Genomic DNA, 21929 nt, shown 5'->3' with positions numbered 1-21929 from the left:
CAGGACTTGGCAGAGGATCGGATCCTGGCTCTTGAGCTTTGCTGAACCTAGAAAACCAAGGAGGGATTTTTGCCTTGAGGGGAGGCCATGCCCTTATACCTTTAATATGCAGGTCCCATTTCTGGTCAGAGAGCAGAGAATGGGTTAGCATCACATGACACTCCTGAACAGCACCCCTCATTTCGGGGAGTGAGGAGGGTCCCCTCTGGAACACAAAGCTGGCTCCAGCCACGGAGGCAAACTGTGACAGCATCCTGCAGGGACCTCGCTCAGCTTCAGAAGTGTCTTGTAGAAAGAACAAATGTGTTATATTCGTGTGTGTGTGTGTGTGTGTGTGTGTGTGTGTGTTTGGGGGCAGGGGGTTTACAAACACTTAGCAGCTTGCGGGCTGAGCAATATCACCTGGTGCCTATTGGAAATAATAGGGTGGGAGGAAAGGGACCCAACAGGATGTGGAGCCACAGCCAATGACCAGTGGAATCAACTAATTCTAATTTCATAGAATTGTAGAGTTGGAAGGGACCCCAAGAATCATTTAGCCCAACCCTCTGCAACACAGGAATCTCAACTAATAGCATCCATGACAGGTGGCCTCTGCTCAAAAACCTCCAGTGAAGGAGAGTCCACCACCTTCCAAGGGAGTCCATTCCACAATTAAACAGCTCTTACTGTCAGAAGGTTATTCCTGATGTTTAGTCAAAATCTCCTTTCTTGTCACTTGAAGCCATTGGTTCAGGTCCTAGCTTCCAGAGCAGGAGAAAACAAGCTTACTGCATCTTCCATATTACAGCCCTTTAGATATTTGAAAACGGCCATCCTGCCTCCTCTCAGTCTCCTCTTTTCCAGCCTAAAAATCCCCAGCTCACTCAACTGTTCCACCCATCATCTGTCTTGCTGAGTTGAACAAGGGCAACCCTGAAGCAAAGTTGGGTGGGTAGGTGATAGGCAGTGCCACCGCTGCCCACAGGCTGGTTGTAAATAAGAAGGTGGGCATGCAGGGAGTGGCTGAGGTTGGTGGGGCAGCGGCCTCATCTGCCCCAGTGGACCAGCCTCCCCTTCCTTGCAATTCATAGGATGCAGCTGAGGTTTCTGGTTTCCATTACCCAGGAGGAAGTAAAGAAGATGGTAGGGTTCCTCCCTCCCCCCAATAGTTATGTTGCTCAGCTTACATTAAGACCAAGTGAAAGCAAGTTCATTTAGGATATCAAACAGTAAGAAATAACCCAAGCCCTTGAGCCAGCTTGCAAGTTGGACCTGAATTCAAGTCCCAGCAGAGAGGCAGGCAGCATGGTGTGGACTACAACTCCCATCATCTCTAACCATTGACCATACCGGCTGCAAGGACTGATGGGAGTTGGAGCCCAGTGACATCTGGAGGGGCATCACATTGGCTTCTCCTAGAGCAGGAGCTGATGTCTGAAACCAGTAGAACCCAAGGCAGTTAATAGGACCTAGACCAGAGGTGGTTAACCTGTGGTTCTTCATATGTTGCTGAACTGCAACTCCCATGACCCCCTGGACCATTGGCCATGCTGGAGTTGGAGTCCAATGACTTCTGGAGGTGCAGCAGTTAGCATGTCAGCCTGAAGCTGGGGAGAGCCAACCATAAAGCTCCCTGACTGACCTTGGCCCCATCCCTAACTCATCACCTAAGAAGGGCTTGGCTTCCAGATGAGGTTAAAGACCCAGTCATAGCCTGGATAGCTCCATTGGTTAGAGCATAGTGCTGATAATACCAAGGTTGCAAATTCAATCCTCATATGGGACAGCTGCACATCCCAGCTTCGGATAGATGATCCTCAGGGTTTCTTCCAACTCAACAATTCAGTGATTCTGTGATCCTGTTCGCGCAGTAGCCAAACAGTTATTTACAAGCAGCCCCCCGAGAGGGTTGCTTTGAGGACAAAACGTGGCAAGTGAGCAGTGAGCATGAGCTCCTAGGAGGCAGGGTGAAGAAAAATGTAATACAGTTTGGTCTGTACAGCCAGAGTAGCACCATTATGATCCAGCCTACACATCCAGACTCCTGCGGCATCAGTCCAACTCCTCCTTTGCTTCTGGGCTTTCTCCTTCTCCCCGGCATAGCCAGCCAGGGCAGGTTGCCACTCTGTCATGGCCGGGATCTCCAAAGCCTCCTTGAAGGAGCCGCGGCTGCCGCTTTGGCAGCCGCGCCAGAGGGGCAATCCTCTCTCACACTCGCGCACACACATTTGGCTCCATGCCCTGGCTGATCCAGAGCCAGGTCTTACAGCAAATCTCTGCATCCTGTTAGAAATCCTTAATCAGCTGGAGGCGGCTTTTGGGGAGGGGCTGGGGGCTGGAGAGGAGGGGGGATAAATAACATCCACCCCCCATCCTTCAAGTGGATCTGGTGGCAAATCATTTTTTCTAGATATACAGACAGAATGCTTTCTAAACAGATAGGTGGAGGAGAGCTGGCTGTAGGTGTCCAGGGTTGTGGGAATGGCCCTCTGTATGTGCTAGAGGCATGCCATCCCCGCCCCTCTGTCTTGCTGAAAAGCAGGTAAGGCCCCCTGCATGGAACTCTGGGAAAACTCTCAAGAAGCCTGTATATCAGTAGGCTTCTCTGGGTAACCACAGTGGTTCATACCTTGTTCTGCAGTGTGCTTAATCCGACCTGGAAATGTCTTTGGTAGGATCCATCTGGGGAAATTTGCAAAGCACACATGCTGTGCATTCCTTTAAAAACATACACCACCAGCAACAGCAACCAGGACACCAGTAGCAAAGAGTGTAAATAATGTCCCACTTCAGGTGTGTACAGAGTTACACCCTGGCACATATCAGGCCTTGGAAAGGGCCAGCCCAGCCCAAAAAAGTTTTGGTGTTTGACACCTCAGATCTAATTTCTGCATTTGAACTGATGGCGTGGTCCCATGGGAAGCTCTCTTCCATGAGCCGTACTGGCCCTGCTTGTTTCAGTGGGGCATGCCCCGGCGAACATCCCAGTGGCTAGCACACCCTGCATGTCTGCTTTTGCTCTCAGAGGTCTCCAAAATCATTGGCTTAGAGTATCTGCCTCGCTTTGCTCCGTGATAGGGCTGCCTCTGAGCGTTGCGCTTCACTCAGGGAGCGGAGAGGGGAAGGGGGGGAGTTGATTCAGCGGGCCTTCCCAGGCTGGCCCCTCCTGTCTTCTCCCACAGCTACCGTTTATTGCTGCGAATAACGCTGATGGATCTGAACAGCTCCAGCCAGGCGACCAGGGGAAAGAATAACAGGCTCCCGATGTCGGGGGCGATTAAGGGCCATTGCTATTTAGGGAGAGACTGGTGGATTTAAGGCCGCTTCTGTTCTATTGTCTCGGCCTCTCGGGGCACTGGAGACAGGAATTTGGTGGATAAATTGGGGTGGGTGGGAGCAGGGGGGCATGTAGGGGGCAGAGGCCAGGTCTAAGCATTTCCGACCTGTCTTGGAATTGACCAGCAGTCCAGGCGTGGGTTTGGACAAGGGCACCCAGGGCAGAGTGAACCTAGAATGGGAAATCAGAGTTATGAACAAGCAGGGGGCATGATCCAGCCATGCACATGGCCCCTGCAGTAGGGTTGGGGAAGGAGTTTGATTCACTTTGCATTGAAAGGCGAACGTCACTGAATTCACAGTTTCCAAAATAGCCGCTCTTTGAAATTTGCACTTCTTCAAATTTTGCCATGCCAAGTAGTGTATAGAAAAGTGTCTTCCTAGGGTAAAGTATGAATATAAAGGCATATATAGTGGTGAAAATAAAATGCAAAGATGCATTATATATGGGGAAATTGCTTTGCAAAACTGCTAGGCAACAGAAATGTGGATGTTGGGAGAAGTTTGCACTAAAATGCTGAAGAATTTTCAGGAGGGCTTTTTAGAAAGAGATTTGTGAACCAATGTGGAAATGTGGGAAAACACGAAACTGAGATAAACCAAAATTGGTATATTCACCCACCCCTATGAAGGAACGGCTTGGAAGGGAAGTTTGGATGGTATTTTGATTCTGTGTAGCTCTGTGATGAATCATCCCATGCTCTGTATTTAATGACACAGCCATCTTCTTCCTCACAATGATTGCCTTATATCTCCATATATGTTGGTTACATTCACTCCAATGTTTTTTCTTTAGACTTTCTTTGGACAGAATTCCACAGCAAGGTCCTCTATAAAGTGCTAATTCTTTTATTGCTGTGGCTTAGTAGCTGGTCAAATGAAAAGGAATTGAAACGCCCCTGTGTGAAACGCCCCTGTACAGGATACTCTATTCCATTTAGTCAGTCGTCATTGGGCTGTTAGGGGAAGTCTCCCCACCCATTTGAGTCCCCCCGTAAATCTTTTGTACATCCTGAAACCTAAGGATGCCCGCAAGCCTGCACATACCTTGTTCAGCATCCCATTCTCACAGTGGCCAACCAGATGCCCCTAGTGGGAAACCCACAAGCAGAACCTGAGCACAAGAGCACTCTCTTCTCTTGTGATTTCCAGCAACTAGTATTGAGAAGCATACTGCTCCAGCAGTTGGACTTCACCCCTGGAAGTGCACTCCATTGACTCTGGAGACAGATGCCAACCCCTGCCTGCAGCAACAGTGGCGGTAGAACATAGCCATTGTGGCTAATAGCCATTGGTAGCTTTATCCTTCATGAATTTGTCTAATCCTCTTGCAAATACATCCTCTTGTGTGTGGAAGTTGATGTTTCATCTACAAAACCATTGGCACTCACCTCTGAAGATCAGGGACAGCTTATTAACTTTCCAAGTGAAGACATGGGCAGTTTAGGGTTGGAGACAGATGATAGCTGTGATTGTTCTCTCTCTCTCTCTCTCTCTCTCACACACACACACACACACCACCACAAATTAAACAAATGTGGTATGACATAGGTGCTGCAATATGCATACTCAATCATGTCTACTCAAACAGATATTGCAGGTTGTTGTTCTGCTTCAAAATCCTGCTGGATCTGTTTGACCAGAGACAATAACAGGGCAAGCACTTTCCTCTTGTCCACCCACATTCTTAGTGTCCAGTAGGTCCTTCTTAAAAAAATACACTTAGTTGGAGGCCATGGAAAGGATCTGAATTCTTGTAAACTGTCTCTTGATGAAGAGCGTTTTATAAATAGATGGGATATACAGGCCTGAGGGCTAGCTCAGTTGGTACAGCACGAGACTCTTAATTTCAGAGTTGTAGATTGTGGGTTCAAGCCCCACCCTGGGCAAAAAGATTTCTAGATGACCCTTGTGGTCCCTTTCCTACCCTACAATTCTATGATTAAAATAAATTTGGCAAAATAGGAAAGTGAGGTCATACCTCTTCGACAAACTGCTGAAGAGGGACAGTGTAGAAAGTGAAGTTGACAAGGCAGCAAGTGAAATTCAGTGTTAAATTGAGCAGGCAGCTTTATACCCAAACCAAACACCTGGATTACCTGCAATGTATAGTAGGCGTGTTCACAGGGGGCCGTTTGCTGCTGGCCATGCTGCAGCTGCTGCAAAAGTCACTCCTGACCAGTGGTACTTTGGCATTGTATCTCCTCCCCCCGCCCACCCCAAGATCTAGTAGTGGTTCATTCCACCTCTCTTCATCCCCATAACACTCTGGATAGTTTTACAATGAGATTTAATACTACTACTAATAAATAATAACAATAACAACAACAATAATACCGTATTTTTCGGACCATAGGACGCACCGGCCCATAGGACGCACCTAGTTTTTTTGGGGGGAAATAAAGAAAAAAAATTATTTCCCCCCCAGGTGCGGGGCTGGGGCGGGGGAAGCCCAAGCTTCCTCCGACCCCAGCCCCCAGAACAGGCTGCTATCCGCAAGCCGTGGGAGAGCTGCGCGAAGTCGTGCAGCTCTCCCACGGCTAGCAGAGCGCTGCGGGAAGCCGGAAGCTTGGGGCATGCTGAGCTCAGCGCGCCCCAAGCTTCTGGGTGCAGGCAATCTCTCCACTAGCCGTGGGAGAGCTGCGTCTCCCACAGCTAGCGGATAGCTTCCTGAATCCTGGAGAGCGAGAGGGGTCGGTGCTCACCAACCCCCCTCGCTCTCCAGGCTTCAGTGAAAGCCTACATTCGCCCCATAGGATGCACACACATTTCCCCTTCAATTTTGGAGGGGGAAAAGTGCGTCCTATAGGGTGAAAAATATGGTACTTTTTTCCAGCTGGGGCAGGAAAAGTGTCCAACCTATTTTCTCTAATGAAGTACCAGTAGCCTCTTGTTGATGGTGCCTCTCCATGCAGAGGCCTCCCCTTACCCATGAAAGAAGCATTCTGTTGCAGCCAATAGAATATGTCATGTAATGCTACATAGTGTTAATAATAAATAATATAACTGCAAGTACTTGGCAATCATTTTTAATGATTTCTTGCACACACATTGCACACACGTTTTACTTCCCAAGCATAGAAATCATATTAATTTAACCAAAATACCTTTTGAATTCACAAGTCATGTAGCAACTTTTTAGCACCCCTAAATTTTGAAAGCTGAAAAATTCAACATGCCCTGGTGGTAGAGGTCTTTGGATCGCCACCCCAGTGGCAGTCCATACAGGAAAGGTTTAAAATAAGGCATATTTATCAACTGATGTTTTATTTGAGAGTACAAGGGGAGGGGCAAACACACACAAGCAGCAGGGCAGCAGCCCAAAGTGGGTGGAGGTCTGCTAGTGTGGTGCATGTGTTACAAAAGCGCATGACTGAGGACAGCTCCTAAGTCCTGCCTTTAGGCAATGGTCTGGATGCAGCCTGAGGCTGAGAGACAGTCATTTCCCCAGGACCATCTGGAGAGTTTGTGGCAGAGGCAAGATTTGTGCCAGCATCTTCCTGGTCCAGAGCTCAGCCTCCTTACCCACTGTGCCGTCTTGGCCTCACACAGATAACACATTTTTCCAAGGCTCTCTTTCCACCCACCCAGGAAAAGGCAGCCTCCAGCTCTCAGGGAGCTTTCAATCCAGGCCTGGGATTGGCAGAGCAGAAGCAGGCACCTGCTGATTTCCCTGACCCTACCTGAGCAGGCCCTCTGACCCCCATTGCCAGCAGCTCCGAGCCCTCTGCTGCTTGGGGATCTGCTTCTCTGTCTCTGGGGCATTGCTGGAAGCCCCGCTTCCCTTTGCCGACTCACCAGAGGACAGACTCCCCATCCGCCTGCTGGCAGCCCAGCGAGGCAGGAGACCCTGGCTTGGTCTGCCGTGGAAGGAGCCTCTTTTTCTATATGGAGATGGAGAATTTAGGCTAATGGAGCTCAACCATCTCTAATTTTGCGATGGCAGGAGGATTTTGATTGAAAGTAATTAAGCAAGCTAGCTGTAAAATTAATTAAAGCAAAAGGGGGGATTTTTTTATTGGATTGGATAGCGATATAGCGGCTGTCAAATGGGGGACGGATGGGGGTGACCTGAATTCTCTGCCCTCCCTCCCTCCCGCTCGGGACGTTTATGTCACTGTAATCTCCTTACAGCGGCTGGTGCGCATTTGTTTGAAATAATCAAGGAAATATGGTCAGAAATTGTCAGCTTTCAGATCTAATTTACCTGACAGCCTTGTGCAGGCCAGGATGCGTGTGTGTGTGTGTGTGTGTGTGTGTGTGTGTGAGAGAGAGAGAGAGAGAGAGAGAGAGAGAGAGAGAGAGAGAGACTGCGTGCACAATAAATTCAGACACTCGTGATCGTGTGCTCTTGTGCATTGTAGAGAGCACCTCTCTTTTCTTGTACCATTTTAAGCTAAGAGGCTCCTTGCTACCTCTAGTGAGGGTTAAGAAACATTTGAGAAAGTTTGCCAATTTTCGGGAGAGTCCTGCCTCCTCTTTTGCCCTCCACCCTTCACCCCTCTGCTTTTCCTCTTCCTCTCCCCACCCCTCCTGCCTCCTCATCCCTCTGCTATAACCAGCTTTAGGGTTTAAGGAATATAGGATTAAGGGAGGTGGCTGTAATTCTGTATTCCAGATGGCTGGCAACCGCTAAATCCACTGTCACAAATACCTCAGTTTTAAAAATACTTACAAATTAGTTCCTTTTTTGTTTCTCAAGCTTTGCCCGGGTTCTGGAAGACTTGCGAAAGCAAAGCACCTTTAATGATGTGACCTACTGAGGTCAAGAAGGGATTCTTTTCTTCCTCTTCTTCCGCCACTCCCCGGGCCAATCCTCAAGATTTTTTCCCCCAATTCTGCTTAATACAGGGCAGCACAGGAACTGTTGCAACCAAGGCAAGATCGGTTTGAGTAGCCAAGTCTCTTTCGGGATACTTATAAAAATTAAAAGACCCACTCCTGTACTTTTATTACAAAATTGCAGCCTGATAATTAGCGTCAAGATGCTAATTTGAGTCATTGGCATGACGGCCTATGGTGGTTTTGGATGTGTGTGTACGTACGAAATCAAAGAAAAAACTGTTTTATTGCCTTATGCGCAAGAAGCAAGCAGGTGAGCTGGCATCACTCAGCTCACTTGTGCTTACCAACCTGAACTATAAACCCAGCTGTTTTCATCCTGACCTGATCTCACCTCCTCAGCATCCTCCGTGTCCCTCTCGTGAGTCGTCGTGCCCCTGGGAGTGCAAAGCAGCCATGTCTTGCTCAGCTGGGAAGGGCGATTTTGCTGACTTTTCAAAGTGTGTCCAGTGCTGGCCTAGACGGGTCAACCCCTGTTCAAATCTCAGGCCTGTCAACTAAAAGGAAAATGGGAACAGGACACTATTAAGCAGGGCTGCAGCATTGATTGATATATTTATCCCGTCAAGCTCTGGCTGATTAATCCACAGAGGCCACTTTTTCAGCTGGCAAAGCCCTGTGTTTAACCAGCAAGCCTGTGATTTTAGAAGTGCGCTTGTGGACACGGAAGCAAGCCCTTTCAGGGTCCCTTCTCTTCTCCTTGGTTTTCTCCAGAGCCAAGCTACTTCAGGTAAGGTTGGAGGAGAGGACAGCTATGTGACTTTGCACCCATGGACCCAGAAGTCACAGAAGGTGGCCATTTCATGGCTGTGGGTGGCTGCTTCCAGCTCACCATTGCTGCTTTCCTCTCTGCCGCCTCATTTCTCACCAAGCAACTGAGCTTCAGAAAAGGCCATGGGGGAAGAGGACAGATCCTGAAAGGAGAAACGGCTGCCAGGGGGGCTGCAGCACTGGGTGTTGCTCTGGGCAAAGGTAGCCCAAGCTGGCTGTTGATCCAAGGTCTTGCGTTGCGTGCAGTCAACCCCAGGGCAGGTCTGAACAAGCCAGCAATTCTCTTCTTATTTCCCACCGATGCTGCTAGGAGCAAAAGCCTAAGAAATAACACAGGCTGCTGGAAGGAGATTGCAAGGGGAGCTGCGGCGGGTGCCGTAGCACCCACCTGTGCAAGAATGGATTGAAAATGGGGCTCGCGTTTTTTGCATCCCCTTTTCAATGGTAAGGAGCATTTGCATGAGTGCAAGAGAAAAGGTTGGGGTGTAATTTGCCGTCTCCCGGAACCTGCTCCTCTAATTGTATTCCTATTTAGCAGCTGTGTTTATATGACATTGAGGAGCGAGCCAGGATCCAGGATGCCACTGTCCAGGCTTGCCTAAGGCTCTGTACATACTATCCTTTGAAAGCACATTGCCTCCCCCAAAGAATCCTGGGAACTGGGGTTCAGCCCTCGCACAGCAACGATTCTAAGCACCCATTTCAGACTACAGTTCTCAGGAACCTTTGGAGAATGTCTTGCTCTTTAAAGCCTTGCGCTTTATCCAGGCAGCTGCAATGCCACAGTTTGTCGAAGAAGCCATCCTTTGAGAGGTTGCCAAAATGTTGTGCTTTTTTAGGGCTGTCACCCCCCATGACTGGCACAGGCAGGGCACATTATGCAAAAGTAATAAAATATAGGCAAGTTGGCATGATGTGTGCTGGCCGAGGAGTCCCACTTTTCTTGACCCAGCATGCTAGGAGCACAGGGTACTATTTGCCCATCTAGCTTGACATTGCTTACTCTGACGGGCAGCATTGCTGCAGGTTGTCAAACAAAGAAGGGTCTTTCCCCCCATCATCTGCAAACTGGCTTCTCAGCTGGAGATGTTTAGGGATTGAACATAGGTCTTTCTTCATGCACAGGATGTGTTTGATTGCCTGGATGCAGAATTTTGATTTTATCTGCTGGTTTCCAACACGATGACAGTCTTAGTCCTGCACCCTCCACACCCTGGTAATCTTGGCTGATGATGGGGAGTTTGGAACACCCCACAGGCCCTAGTTGTCAAAAGCAATAGGAACCTTTGCTATCCCCCCTATCTATCCTTTAAAAGTATCCTTTTATTAAGCACATCCTGGACAAAGCACACCCCAATCTCTCTCCTGCAAGAGCGTCAGAGAAACCCACCATCTTCTCCCAGCTTCATTAATTCCGAACACGCACCCCCCCAAAATGCCATCTCCCCGTAGTTTCTAGGGCTGTCTTCAGCTAACGTTGGGCTCGTTACACAGCTTATTAAATCAGCACCTTTCAGGACCTTTGAGGTGAATTCAGACTCATAACAGCAGATTCCACCCACCCACCTCCTGATCAGTGCCCCCCTCCCCTCTTCCTTGCATCAAGCAATTGATGATGATTATTTTTTTAAAAAAAATGATTTTAAAAAAATAAATCTCCATTTGTAATTGCCTGGGAAGTAGCTTTTTTTAATACTCTTCTGCGGCTCTGCCAAGTCACTTTCACCACCTTAGTAAAAGTGGAAAGGTTTCACTCTAGGCTTGCAAATAGCCACTCTCTTGGTTGCCTGTGGCAAGTGAGAATTTCCTCCAGCCACACTAGCAGAGAAACAGTGAGAGAGCATCTCCTTCACATGCAGAAGGTCCCAGGTTCAATCCCTGGCAGCATCTCCAGGTAGGGCTGGGAGAGACTCCCTACCTGAAACCCCAGAGAACTGCTGCCAGCCAGTGTAAACAGTATTGAGCTAGATGGTTTGTTCAGCCCTCCGGGCCTCCCTGTGTGCAGGACTCTTCCCTTGGGATGCATCCCTTCTCCCCAGGCCAAAGCTTTGCACAATTTGTGCCTGCTTGGATTGTGCCATTGAGCTGTGACAATACCTCTGGCTTGCCTGGGCGAAAACGTGTATGTGTAGAAAACCTCTGACTTTTTACAAAGCTGGAACATAGCCCACTACACAGAGGCTCTGCCCATTTTTCCCTCTAGCTCCATCCAGAATGGGCTTGTGGCCCCCAGAAGTATGTTCATAGGGGGAATGTGGCCCTCTGGCTGGAGGAAGTCCCCTACTCCTGTTTTATTCCCTAGAATTGCAGCTGAGTCATAGGATCCTCTCCACCCCTTGAGGAAGGTCCTCTCCCTCTAGAAAGCAGGCAGAAGGGGACTGGGATATTTCACGGCTTTCCATAAACTCTTTCCGTAGTCCCAGGATTTCAAGGTTTTAGGTGTCTGGCTAAATTGCTGCCACAGAAATATATATACTGTACACCCAAAGCCTGCTCTTGTTTGTGCGAATGCAGCCTTGGGGCAAATGCTGGCAGAGATCTTTTGGGTCTACTCAACAACAATGTTCCCATCCCCCCCGCCACTGCTGCCTTTTCGACTCAGGATTTACAAATGAGCAGCAAGACTTTCCGATGCTTAATTATTGTTTTTTTCTTCCCTCCCTCACCCCCACTTGCCATTGTAGCTGATGACCTATTTACAAAATGGAAGCTAGGAAACAAGGCCTAGATAATTGTCTCGCTTCCTTCTGTGAAGAAGTGAAGGTCCCAATCCATGCTTTGCCCCCAACCCTACCCCAAGATATGCAAGCACTCCCAGGAGGCAGTTGAAAGTTTCCTGCCTGTGTATGTTTAAAAAGATTTCAGGGGGACGACTAAGATCTCAGTGTTTTACCAGCCTTGCTTTTCTTCCTGACTGTACAGTTGCATGATTTCAGAGCAAGGCTAGTGTTACTCTTAGACCCCTTGAAATGAATGTACATGACTATCAGATCAGTACAGTCAATGGTCAGGGATGAGACACTTGTAATACGCAGTGGAACAGGTTCCCATGAGAGGTGGTGGACTCTCCTTCATGTAGGGTTTTAAGCAGAGGTTGGATGGCCATTTGTCGTGTATGATCTAGTTGAGTTTCCTGCAACTAGTTTGAGAACGGCTGCTATGGAAAAACGCCTCTTGGTCTCCAGTAATGGATGAATCCACATTAAGTCAACTGCCTCATCAGTGTTTGACTGTGCCCTAAGTGACATTTCATAGAACCGTAGAGTTGGAAGGGACCCTGAGGATCACCTAGTCCAGTGTTTCCCAAACTTCGGTCTCCAGTTGTTTTTGGACTACAGTGCCCATCATCCCTGACCACTAGTCCTGCTAGCTAGGGATGATGGGAGTTGTAGTCCAAAAACACTGGGAAACACTGATCTAGTCCAACCCCCTGCAATGCAGGAATATGCGACTGTCCCTTATGGGGATTGAATCTGTAACCTTGGCGTTATCAGCACCACACTCAAACCAACTGACCAGTGGTACAACTGTCCGTCCCCCCACCTTAACTGATGCAGATGACTCATGTATGGGACTTGGCTGGGGTTATTGAGAGACCTTAAGACCCGTTCTGGCTCAGGCCCACATCTGCCAAGGTTTCTCCAGGGTTCATTCTGCCTCCCCTAAGAGTTGCAGATCTATTCCAGTATCACACACAGAGACACAAACACAGCCTCCATGCAAGAGCTTCGTCCCCACCCCAAGCTCCTTTGCATTTTGCCCTGGCAACTGACTGAATACTTGGGCTTCCTTTCTCCATCAGCACTCCCTCCGCATGCGCCCCGCCCGCCAGCTCCCTTCTACCGATCGTCCCCTCTGGTTTCATAGCCATTTTTTTCCTGCCAGCTCAGGGTATTGGGAACAACAACAAAATAAAACAACAACAACACACACACATATTTTTTTTTTGCTGGGATTGCCAAAAAACCCTGCGTGCTCTACGACTCCCCAAACATCCCTTTATTTTTATTGTTCTGTTAATTACTGTTTAAACTTTAATAAGTCACTTTGTCAGGAGGGGGGGGGGACCTGCGGCGAGGTTTCTGTGCAAACACTGGGCCCAACGGTGACTCTGGTGTAACATAACCCTTTATACAATGTGGGAATGTTTAGACTGGAACAGAAACTTGTTATTTTAATGACAGTTAAAAGTAAAAAAAAAAATGAAAAGAAAGGCAAATGAAAGGAGGAAATGAGCTTGATGGGAGAATCACTCCTCTCTTTCTCTCTTGCCCTCTTGCTGGCATTTTTCACAGCTTGTTTTCTTCAAATGTGCCATTGGCAGGCAGATGAATGATCTGACCTAACTAGCTGGAGCGCTTTGAACATCCCTTAATGCAAGTAACAGGGTAGCTGCATCAGAAGAACATAAGAGCCTGTTGGAATCTCCCAATGGCCAACCAGTTGCCCCCATGGGAATCCTGCAAGCAGGAACTGATCCCAACAGCACTCTCTCCACTTGCGATTCCAAGCAGCTGGTATCCAGAGACATACAGCCTCGGACAGTGGATGGAGAATACAGCCATCATCTCTATTAGCCATCGATAGCCTTCCCATCCATGGATTTGTTTCATTCTCTTTTGAACAAGTCTGGTGGCCATCAGGACATGCATGCAGAAGGTCCCAGGGTCAGTGCCTGGCATCTCCAGGAAAGGCTGGCTGTGTCCCCTGTCTGAAACCATAGAAAGCTGCTGCCAGCCAGTGTAGACAATACTGAACTAGATGGACCAATGGCCCAATTTGGGCTAAACCAGCTGCCTACGTTCCTATGCTAAACCAGAAAGGGTGAGGATGATACTCTGTTAAAAGAGCCCCTGAACCCTTGACTGTCTTTTGTGCCTGGGGTTTAAGCTACATCATGCCACTCTGCCTTGAATTCACCACGCGTCTTGCAGTCATATCCACTTCTGCCTCCTTGTGAGCTGCCAAATACTTGCAGTAGTACCTGTTTCTGCCAGCATGGGGGGGGTTGCTCTGTGGGGGAATGACATTCTGCATGCATACATGTTTGTTTGTTTGTTTGTTTGTTTGTTTGTTTTTAAAAATCAGCACACACATCACCTACAGCTGAGCCCCCTAAAAGCTACCACGAAACACCAGCCCACAAGGCCAAGTGTCTGGGCCCCAGGACCAGCAGTCAGGGGTGGGCTAGCACGCCTTGCAGTTTAGCTGAATTAAGGACTACCATGTTTCTTTCATCCTACCTACCCTTCAAGATGCTTCCTAGAACATTTAATCAGGTGGTGGAACGTAATGTTGACCTTTTGGTATTTCTATTACATATACCAGCACAAAGGGAGGATGTGGTCATACTTGCAGAACCCTCTAAAAAACAATAGTGACCCGCCCAAATGCAGAATTATTTACTGGGCGGATCTTGTTTTGGTGTTAGTGGTGTTTCAGAGCTGCCAAAGTTGCCCACGAAGCTCTTGGCAACCCTACAGCACTGAAGTCACCTCCACGTTGAGCCGGCTATTTTTATCTCCCGGCTATAGATAGGCAGTAAAGTCAATGGATATATATGATTTGGAAATGTTCAACTTTGGGTGACCTCCTTTGAGTAGCTGAGTTAAACTGGCCAAAATCAGGGCAATCTCATGCTTGGTGGGGTTCAGGGGATTTAAAAAAATTGGGCAGTCTATAGGTGACAGACATACATCCTTTGCATTTGCACACCACGAGGGTCAGATCTGGCCTGGAGGGTACGTTTCTTCCGACTCATGAAGTTTGCCTTCGTACTCCCAGCATTCGCACTGTGGTTTGGGCTGCAGCACAAAGTCCAGTCTGTGCTTCTGCTTGCCCTCCAGTTCAGCAGGCAAAAATCAGCACCATCCCAAGTCCTTGGGGACCTTGCACATCCTACAGAGCAGTAATGTTTCCTTCTCTCGCACTGATGTAACTTCTGACACCTTTGCCAAAAACTGTTAGCTGGTCTAGAGAGCATGGCTGCACATCACCCGTTTCTCCTGCAGCCCTCTTCAAGAATTAGTTATAAAAAGTTAGTAAAGAGCTAGTAAATTAGTAAACACATGAGAAAAGGCAGCAGGGCCAGGCACATTACACCGGGCCTGCTCCCTGTGCATTGGAGATCCCTGGTAAATTAAGATGCTAAAACATTTCCCCTGACTCGGCCTTGCTTGCAGGGGCTGATGGGAGCTGAAGTCCAACATCAACTAGCTTGGGGTGGAGGCTGGCCTACTAACCCTCTAGAAAGCAGAGGATGAACTCTGCCATATTCTCTACATAATGCTCAAACGCAACACGGCGGAAATGTATTCCCGTTAATAAGGAAATCTGTGGACTTGAAGTGGGATGGCGAGGCTGGCTAAAGAGGTGGCAGCGTGTGCCTTAGCACACCAATGTCTGGAACCGTTGACCTGCCTTTTATCCAGAATCCTGCCTCCCTCCCTTCCATTCTCTGGATTCCCAGCTTGGTGGAAGGAAGCAGTTTGCAGGCAGAAATGTAGTCGCTGTGAGTTGGCTGTGGTGGTCTAGTTGCAAAGTTTTTAAGCACTCTAAATGCACACTGCTAAAATTGCACAAGCTGGCAAGATTGCAGTGGTCTGAGGATCTATGGACCTTGTGTGCCGATAGAATATTCTGAGCAACAAGAAGGCGGCTGATTAAGAGGAAGCTGTCTATTAGTGTGACAATACGGACGAGGCTTTGTAACGATGTCCAGTATCTAGGTGCCTGTTTTCGGAGGGACATCAAAATGTTAGATGTTAAAACACCCACTATTTCCATCTCTTAGGTGTTTTCTCAGTCCAGTTGCTTCTCTGGGTCTGACTGCATCCTTGCCTACTCCTGTGCACTCTCTTCCCCACAATCACACACACACACACACACACACACACACACTTCCTGCCCCCTTGCAGTTTTGCTGCCCTCCCCACGGCCAGTGTGGGTCACTTTGGCCAGAGAGTTTTGCTCAAGGATAGAGCCCCCTGGATGAAGGCGAAGAGCCACTCTCTGTGTGTGTGTATAAATATATATATAAATATATATATAAAATGCTGAGGTTTTATTTTTCCGTACTGCGCGTTTCCCTAAATTGCCTTTGACTGTGTGCATCGCTAATGAAAGTTTATGCCCTTGTTAGAAGGACAGCCAGGTCCGTTCCAGTTAGGGTTGGGTCTGTCTTACTGCCAACTGCCCTCCCCAGCGCAGCACTCTCTCTCTCTCTCGCTGTCTCTCTCTCTCTCACACACACACACTTGCATACATGCACACACTCTCCCCAGTGAATCAGTGGAGGCTGTTATAGAATGGGAGGGGGAAGGAAAAAAATTCCCTATTTGTGTAAGTTGCTTTAAAAAGGTTTTATCATGTCATAAAGAAAAGGGGAAGTACTCTCGGAAATTGATCCTGCGCACAAGTCCATCGGGCAGAAGGACGTTAGGATGTTAATGGCCATTTTGCTCCGGGGTGGCTTATTAAAAAATTTATACGTAAATGCTTAAAATTGCATAAATTATTTAAAAAAAACATAGTAAGCAATTTGCAAATTGCACTTCACTTTCCCCCTCTCTTTCTCTTAATTTCTCTTCATGTGGTTTAAAATATATGTGTGTGTGTGTGTGTGTGTGTTATTAAAGAAATATAGCCTTCTTGGGTTGCTGATGTTGTTTTTCTCCTTTTAGGGTTCTCTCTCCCCACCCCCTTCCAACACCTTTATCCAAAATGGTTTATATCAGGGTTTTGGTTTTGAGCTTTTCTTTTTAAGCTTTTTTCAAGCCCGAAGTTAGGATTGGATTTTTTCCTCTCTTTTTTTAAGGAAAGAAAAAAAGAGAGAGGTGGGGGAGGTAAAAGAAAGAAGTTTCGATGTGATGAGTGTCTTTTGCCAGTGTGGAATGTCACCCACACATCCTGGAGATCGTACTGGGGAGGTTTATGATGGTTTCCCATTGATTTGTTTCCTCGACGCAGCTGCCGACCTCTATTGAGGGACAAACATAATCAGCGCTGACGCAAATTAGATGGTTATTCGTTTTGAAAATTGACAGAAAAACAATAAAAAAGATGAAATGCTCCCAAATCAATAGATATAATGAAATTCAAATAATCCGAGAGATGAGGTCTCCATGGCAACTGATAATGTGGAAAAGAAAACAATTTAATAAAGGACAGACACACTTTGAAAACAGATTGGGCAAAGGGAAGGCGGGGGTGGGGGTGGGGAGGGAGAGGGGGGGGCAGGTGGGGGCGGTGGGGGGGAAGCAAGCAGGGAGGGAGGAGGCAGTGATGGGCAATGGTGGAGTGCTAAGCCCCCCCGGGTGGGGGGCACCGCACTTCCCGCCTCTCCGGTTGGCTAACGGTGCTGTAGTGAAGGATCACTGTCCACCCCAAGGACGCCTGCCATAATTAAGAGAGGCTTTCGGTCCAGAAAGTGCAGATTCAGGTTTTAATACACAAAATTATTTCAGGAGCACTGAATCGGAAAGTCGTTTGTTATGACCTTCCTGAGAGGCCTGGAGCAGGGCATGTTGGAGGCGCGGCGGCTGGGCCCGCTGAGTTATGGCATATTTGTGTTTTTATAGTGCGGAGGGGAGGGGGCAGGGGGGGAGAAGGTTAAACAGTATTTACAGCTCACTTGTTTTCAGAAAGGGGAAGAGAAATAGAGTGCATGAAAAGATGAGAGGGGAGAGAGAGAGAGAGAGAATGAGAGAGAGAGATCGCCTTGCCCTGCACAAACGCGCATGGATGGGATGGCCGCACCAAAGAGACGCTTGGGGGGCTCTCCAACCTATCTAGGGCTGGCTGTGGGGGAAGGGGGAGATGTTGGCGTTTGGGGATGAGCGCCTCTCTACAGCAGTCTTCCCCAAGCTGGTGCCCTCCACACGATTTGGGCTACAGCTCCCATCAGCTCCAGTCAGGACTGGCTGGGGCCAATGAGAGCTGTGGTCCGAACCATCTGGGTCGTGCCAGGTTGATGCCAGCTGGTCTGTGGGGTCCAGCTGAGCACTATTCTGCTCAGCCACCGTAGAGCCACATTTGAGATTTCTGCTGGACACATATCTCTCCCATGAGTATTCCCATAAACATGGGTGTGCAACGCTAGTGTGCCTTTGATGTTTTGCATGCTCTTTGGGAGTGGGGCAAAATGATTTGCTTCTGTGTGTGCGCACATGCATATTTTAACGCTGACCCTCCACAGATACATATTTTGTACGTGTGGGTAGATCAGTGTTAAATGTTGATGTACCTAGGATATTGGGACGCGGGTGGCACTGTGGGTTAAACCACAGAGCCTAGGACTTCCCAATCAGAAGGTCGGCGGTTCGAATCCCCGCAACAGGGTGAGCTCCTGTTGCTCGGTCCCTGCTCCTGCCAACCTAGCAGTTCGAAAGCATGTCAAAGTGCAAGTAGATGAATAGGTACCGCTCCGGCGGGAAGGTAAACAGCGTTTCTGTGCGCTGCTCTGGTTTGCCAGAAGCGGCTTAGTCATGCTGGCCACATGACCCGGAAGCTGTACGCCGGCTCCCTCGGCCAATAAAGTGAGATGAGCGCCGCAACCCTTGAGTCGGTCACGACTGGACCTAATGGTCAGGGGTCCCTTTACTTTTACCTTTTACCTAGGATATTACTATTGTGTTTCTCCAAAGCTTTGGCTCATTACATGGAAAGAGGGGTTTCGCTCTGTGTGTGTGTGTGTGTGTGTGTGTGTGTGTGTGTGTGTTGCTGTACACAAGTGTGACTTCATGTGCATGCATGCAAACATTCCTATACCGCTCTGTCTGAAATGGGTGATATGTACCAGGGTGTATTTCAGTACAATACTTCCTTCTCCCATGTGGCCTTGCCATTTGCATATGCATGTACTCTTGGCTGTGACTGTGTTCCTGTGTGGTGTAGTGCAGGGTACAGCATAGGAGGCCAGAGGCAAGGAACCCCTCAATTCAAATCTCATTTCTAAGTGGCCTTTGGTGTATACCACTCACTCTCTCAGCCCTTCCTTTCCCTTCTAGATTATGGACATAATGATACTCCCCTACCTTATAGGGGTTGTGGTATCGACTGGTGAAGTTTTGAGTGCTGTATAAATGCTAAGCATTGCTATCCTTATGCTTGTACGATTAAAGAGAGCTTTGACATGATGTGAGAGAACCTCCTTGAGAAGGTCATCAGCTTCTGGCCTTCTGTGGCTTCCATCATAAGAACATAAGGAGAGTCTGCTAGATCTGGCCTGTGGTCCATCTAGCCCAGCATTCTGTTCTCACAGTGGCCAACCAGATGCTTCTGAGAAACCCACAAGCAGGACCTGAGCCCAACAGAAACTCTTCCCTCCTGCAGTTTTGAGGTATTAAGAAGTACACTGTCCCATACACCAGAAGGGCATATCCATCGGGGCTACTAGCCACTGGTGGCTTTATCCTCAATGAATTTGTCTAATTCCCATTCTCCATGGGCAGGAACTATGGCTTCCCGTTCTTTGGAGGTGAGACTCCTGGGAGTTAGCCGTAGGTAACAAGTTGCCCATTTCTCCTAGCACAGCTCATCAATACTCCTTGCCTAGAACAGATCCCAGGGTAAGTTGTCCGGAAACAGTTCCATGTAGCAGCACCCAAGACTATATTGCCCTTAACACTAAACCTCCCTTTTATTATCTGCATTGTTTCCTTCGGAGCCTTTGCCCTTGGGACGGAAGAGTTTGAAGAGTCTGGTGTTTTGGATCCCGTTCCTTTGGCAATGTGCCTGGCTTCCCGGATAACTTTCTGCAAGACGAACCCTCCCGGTCTTTTGCTGGCCAGCAGCTACGCTTCCTTTAGTGCTCCCACTACCCCCACCCCTCCTTTCTCTCTCTCTCCCCACCCACCCCACAGCAACCCTTGTTTTTCGCTTGTAAAATGGGGCAAGATTGATGGCTCGGGCTGTGGTGTAGATGTTAACACTTCTGGTTGATTTATGGAGTTACTTAGCCGACAAGTGAGACCACTTAGACTCATTTTGGATAGTAAACCTTTTAATGCGTGTAAAAATATAAACAAAATTAAAATAAGCTAGAGGATGGAAGAAGCAGATTTGGGAGTGATGTTTTATTTTATATTTTTCAGTTGTTGTTTTTCTTTTTAAAAAAAAGTAAAGGGAAAGTCCAGTTAAGACACGAAGCAGGAACAGAACCCCTTTTGCAAATGGCAAGCCAGTGTTCCTACATTGGGGGAAAGTGTTTCCTATGAATAAAAGCATAAAGGAAAGGTGATAGAGAATGTTATTGATTTAACCAGAGCTGGAGATAGAGATGCAATGGCAGGTATGGCAAGAACGTTTGTAAGTCTTATTAGGAGAGAGACCAAGAGAGAGGAAGCCTAGAACACATTGGCACTTGCTTCTGAGTAGACATGCACCATAAAAGCCATTGTGGATCAAGAAGATCTGGGATGTCTGCATTTCCCTGCAATAGCAAAAGTTATGCTGGAGGAAGTAGGTGATCTCTCCACCTCAAGAGAAATGGTTTTGTTAGATGTGGGACTTGGCTACCTCAACGGAATGGGTGTTCTATATATTGCTTTGAAAGGGGCAAATGAACCAAGAACATTTGTAATAATGCTTCACAATAACACCTAGGCCCTGCTTTCTGTCTTGTGGCTGAGGTAAAAGGAAAATTTGGGAGAGAGATATTTAAATGACTTAAAGGGGGCAACATGGACCAGCAGCTCCAGGGCTTGGATCTCGAACACTGAGGCCAACTTCCCAATAGAGGCCCATGTGGTTGCCAGGCAACTCACAGGCTTCTCTCAGGCCTCCCTCTCAACCTAGATTTTGTGTATATCACAATTGGGCCTGGAAGCCAATTCTGCATATCCTCACATATACCCAGTGCTTTTTTTCTAGGGATACTTCATTTTTACCATTTTATAGTTCAAATCAGGAGAAATAAATACAGTAAATGGACAAAAGTACAAAGATTCACAAAATGTTTAGGGTTATGCGTACCCCCATAAAAAAGCACTGCATATACCAATATCAAAATATTGCCCTGGGAAAGTACATGGGGTTTTTTGTTTGTAACAGAAGGTTCAGGATAGAAGTGTTCAGATAATGGCTGGAGCACTGAGGCTATTTTTTAAAAAGGGGGGGTGTTGTTGTCCCCCCCTATATTATGTCTTAGCTATAGTGTTGGGCTTCAAATGTACTGACTTAGGAAAGCTCTCTGCGCCCTATAGAAACTCCTCATGTAGAAATTCAAGATGCTGGATCGCCCTGAGTATGAGCACAACAATTTTCATCCCTGGACTTTGGAAGGCCTTTTGGCAGGGCGCCCTCTGTGTTGTCCCTTCCCTCACTGAGTCTGCCTCCTCACTGCAACAAGGCCAGAGGGGTCTTGGAAGTAGATCCCTGGATGGCATGTGGGCTCTTGACAGATATGCAGTCATGCTAGCTCTTGGCACCAGTTCTACTCACCTAGCTGTTATCATGGCTGCCTCTCCTTCGTGCTTGAAGCACAACCCCAGAAGAAAGGAGCCTGCTCTTCATTGCCAGGGTACATTTGTGGCATGCCCGTTGTGGCCTCGAACTCGGGATCTGGAAATGAGTGGTGTGCCGAGGGCCAGATATAATCTGCCCTTTAGACTTCTGCATGGGCTGCAAGTCAGTCATGCAGGTGCTTATAGCGGTGGGCATTAAATCATGGCTTCCCGGTAACATAAGTCAACTGTATATGTGACCAGCACAACATAGGCCAATTTTGTTCTATGTTCAAGAGCCTATTGCAATCTAGATTTGTACCATCCTGGCCCCAGCAAGACCAGCACCTGTCCTGAACCCCTGGTCTACCTGGCGACAAGTCAGTGTGTCAAGTTCCCACTCCAGGGTCAATCTGCGTGTCCAAACCAAAGCACGATCCCGCAGAGATCCTAGAGCAATCAACATGGGCAGTTGAGCAGATACAGCACCTCAGCTCTGCTGCCCTTTGCATGTGGATTGCCGCATCTGGGATTGATGAGGCATGGGACTCTCAC

General features: G+C 48.0%; 1 protein-coding gene across 4 annotated transcripts in view; it reads left to right on the top strand.

The window, feature by feature from the left end:
• CASZ1 (castor zinc finger 1) overlaps positions 1 to 21929 on the top strand; it is a 446064-nt gene that overhangs the window by 341172 nt on the left and 82963 nt on the right. The gene's annotated exons all lie outside the window — the stretch shown is intronic.

This window comes from Podarcis cretensis, assembly GCF_951804945.1.
Source record: "Podarcis cretensis genome assembly, chromosome: 8".
Taxonomy (NCBI): domain Eukaryota; kingdom Metazoa; phylum Chordata; class Lepidosauria; order Squamata; family Lacertidae; genus Podarcis; species Podarcis cretensis.
Note: the sequence above shows the minus strand (reverse complement) of the source record. Positions and strands in the feature narration are given on the sequence as shown.